Source organism: Montipora foliosa, chromosome 3 (assembly GCF_036669935.1).
Source record: "Montipora foliosa isolate CH-2021 chromosome 3, ASM3666993v2, whole genome shotgun sequence".
Classification (NCBI taxonomy): domain Eukaryota; kingdom Metazoa; phylum Cnidaria; class Anthozoa; order Scleractinia; family Acroporidae; genus Montipora; species Montipora foliosa.
In genome coordinates this window covers 25827531-25831561 of record NC_090871.1, presented here as the reverse complement: position 1 = coordinate 25831561, position 4031 = coordinate 25827531, and positions in this window count along the sequence as shown.

Here is a 4031-nt window from a genome sequence, read left to right as displayed (position 1 = left end):
AATTTGCAGGATGGTACGATTTTCCTTTTCCTTGCTAAAGAACACCGACCCTTGTTTTCAAAAGCAGGTAAACATTTCTCATGAAAACTGAGTATTTTTGATTTATCTCACTATTAACGTTGTTTGGGTATTTTTATGGCACCTGTCTTATCTCATTTTTTAAAACCCTGTTAGAATCCCTGAAAAATTGAAACCAATGAGCCTTGATGAAAATTGTACTTTCGATAAGGAGAAACAAAGAGGACTGCTGATTGATGAACTGATTCCCATTGATCTCTTCCAGACACAACGAACAAAGGATACGTCGATTTTCTCTTTAGAAGACACTAAAGGTTACGCAGTTCATCTCATCTTTGCAGTTACTCGAAGTGACGTCAACAAATCGCTGTCTTCGAATACCCCTCACGCATGCGTTGCCGACATTCCACCGCAACGATCTTAAAACTATCAACAACTTGTCGGCAAAGAACCGTAGCTGCTATTTTTACTCAAGTAATTTGCAAGGCAGCTTGGATAAGACGGTTAATTCGAAGCAAGCTGTGGTCATCCAACTGATGTAAGAACAAAGCAAGCCATATTATTTTCTTTACTGAGACGCGCCGTAGTGAGAAATCGACCGCGGGCCGGAGTAGGCGCTATGTGGAGCGCAAAGGTCTCGTTGCACTGTTCCTGCCTTCTTCTTGTTTGGATCATGTTTCCTACTTTCTGGTAAGTTGATCGAACGGCGGATGTTCCATGTCTGCAGCGAGCACACAATGCCTGCTAACTCGAGTGTGCTGTGTTATCTAAGAATCGCAACGCGAAAAAATCTCTTATTAGGAACACAAAGCAAGCGAGAACCAAATCTTGCTTTTGTTTTTAGCCGTGCTCAGATTAAGGCATAATCCATCAAAAATGATGCGCAAATGTTTCTTTAATATGAAGTTTGCATTTCGGATTATCTTATTTGGAATTTAAGAAATCTTACTTAAGCTTTAACGTTAGCGCGTCTCCTCCCTCTTTGTCGGTAAAATTAGCTTAATTTGGCGTAGATTTAGTTTCTTCCATATGCGGGAAGTGAATTTCCCTTGTGTTAATCGTTTCTCTAACAATGATTTATTTCTCTCGTTATTTCAAAGCGTCTACACTATGGCTGTGATTAAAATTAATTTTCTGTAAAATAACTCTCCGTGTGTATGACAACAGCGCCAGGTGAATACTCTCGGAGGAGGGCCAAAATTTAGGGCCGTCAAAATTTGCCTACACATTCAAATTGCCACAAGAACAAAACCATTCTCGTGAGATTGAAACGAAGCAGGCATATTTATTTATATCCATGGCAGAAGATAATTAAATATTTATTCGCTTGCGCTCAATAAGGTACGACGACCGGTTTGAGGGCATCGCCGCAAAATAATCGCTTTTCGCACTGAGAGTCTCACGGAGTCCCTAAGGAGAGAAAATGATCAAGCCCGGATTATTTATACGAAAGATGTTCGAAACGAATGTTTAATCAACTGAACTTATATTTAAGACAGTTTTATCACGCTCGTCTTTAGTCTTCAAAGATAAACACATCGCCCGCATTTGAAAAACACTAAAAAACATGTGTTTGTGGGTCCCTGGTGTCAACGTCCGATAAAGTACTGTTTAAGAATAAGGAAGTGGATTTCGTTTTCCAGAGTGTCCGTCTGAAACAGATATTAATTGTTGTAATCCGGATCAGTTAGTCCAGCACTAGTGAATTGTAAATAAGAGATCGTGTTTGTTTTTGCTACATGTGGTCGGAAGAAAAATAATTTTGTCAGACACAACAGGACACCTGAAGCATTTTACCCATGCTGCATCGAAAGGATGCGATACTGTTAAATTTCCTTTCTTTCTCTAAGAAGACATGGGGGACATCACATTATTATCGCTTTCGAAGAGGAAAAAAACCCAAAAATATGGTGATTACGAGGTTGTAATTAACTCGGATCGACCAATCACATTGAGGGTAGAACTAGTAGCTTTTTTAAAACCACGATACTTACGGCGGGAAAGCCGTTGATTATTTCTTTTTTTTTTTATCGAGAACATGCCCTGGTAACATCTAAAGCAATGAATGCATTTAGCGTGTCTCCTTCCGTGGCCGAGACTAGTTCATAGCTTGGTAATTTAAGTACTTTTTTTCTATTTTGTGGATGCACTCTATTTGAAAGCAATTACCTTTTCAGTTCACAGTAGTCATTTCTAATTTTGAAGACATCTTTTCAAAGCGATTCTTTCAAAGTGAGACAAAAAATAATTAAAGCCTATCTGTTGAAAAGACTTGATGTAATATATCAAAAACAAGAAGGAGTGTTTCATCGGATATCCAAACACCGAGAAGCGAGTTGAAAAACGAGGCTGAAGGCCGAGTTTTTAAACCGATTTCGAGGTGGTTGGACATCTGATGAAACACTCTTTCGAGTGTTTAATATTGCTTCTCAAAGGAATCAGTATTTAAGAGATATTTGGGATCAAAGTTGGCGAAATGTTAGGCTAATTAAGACCACATATTCAAACTTCCTTCACGGTAGTGATTTCTTTTGGTTTTGGCTTATGAATTATTAATGGTTTGAGAATCATATGTAAAACAGTCGTCCCTTTTTCGCGGGAAAGAAAACCGTTGAACCAAGTCTTTTTACTGGGTTGCCTATGGGCAAACCCAGTCGAGATCTGCGTTTAGTTTGTTTGTTTTCTTTTTCTTTTTTTTTGTTTTTTTTTTTTTTTTTTCCGTGTCGGTAAAAGTCTTGCCTGTCACTCCCCTGGTAAGTGGTGTCTTTGTGTATAGAGCCTTCTGCGCGTTAGGATCGAGAGGGTAGTGGAACTGCGTAGATTTCTCTGGTGGACACAGTAGAATCATTAACTTAGCCTGCAATGGCGTCGAAAGTCATGCAACGCGAATGGCGTTTTAGTGGATCCTTAAACAAAATATACCTTTATGGAGCTCAATAATGGAAAGTCAGTTGGATAAACTAGGCATGAATCTCAAAAGCGACGTGTACTGGACTTCGACAACAATCTATCGCCCGTCGAGACGAAATCAAAGTGAGCAGTATTTACTGAAGTGTAATTTGACACAATTGAGTTTCTTGTCTTCACGCACGCAATCAAATAGGAAGAGGTTTTCGCCTCTAAGAGGAAATATGTTGTTTGTTTCAAAAATTTTCGCTGGAAAAGGATTCTGTGGTATTTTCTGCCTTTGTGAATTATAATATCATGTTGTGTATTGAATTTCGAGCTTAAGGTCAAATGTGATATGGGAGAAGTTTTTTAGTATTGCTCTGTAAGCAGGAAGGGTTCGCAGGCCTGTTGGAAGCGTGCTTGAGTTTCAACAAAATGAGGCCCAAAATCAGTGAAAACTTGAGATGAATAATAAAGTAGCTGCTATTTCCAAAATGATGGAATTACCTGGTGATAAATAACGTCGTACGCGTCTTGGAGAGTAAATTTTGACTTTGCATAAACAAGAGTTGGGCGATTGTGATCTTTGTTTTGACTTCGCTCATTTCATTGTCAAACTTTTAACACTTGACAGAAAAAGAAACTTACAAAAACCGGTATCTTGCCATCATTTGACACAGATGCTTCACTGTTTGGCGAGTAAACATGCCGCGGTAACTTAATCACGGCGCCCGCTGAATTCCGGCCATGTCACTTTCGACTTTGCAAATTACTTGAACGTAGCAAAAATCTCCAAAATGTTTGTCGCTGATCGTAACTTTTTATATTCTATATCACGGTTCAAAATTAATGTTGTTTTCATGTCGTAAATATTTATTCTCGATCGACCGTCCGGGAAACTTCCTTCTGCTCTTTCTGAAAATGGTATCAATATTTATTTGCTTTTTCATCAATATTTGTTTTGCATAAAGCAAGCTACAGAATCTGTACCTTGCTGAGTTCGCATTGTTAGCGTTAATAGTATTTTCGGTCAGATGTTTCTGTTTTATGAGGGGTTGGTTTGGTCTCCCATCCCACACTAACCCCGCGAAACAGGGCTTGACTTCAGTGAAGTTTAGTATTAC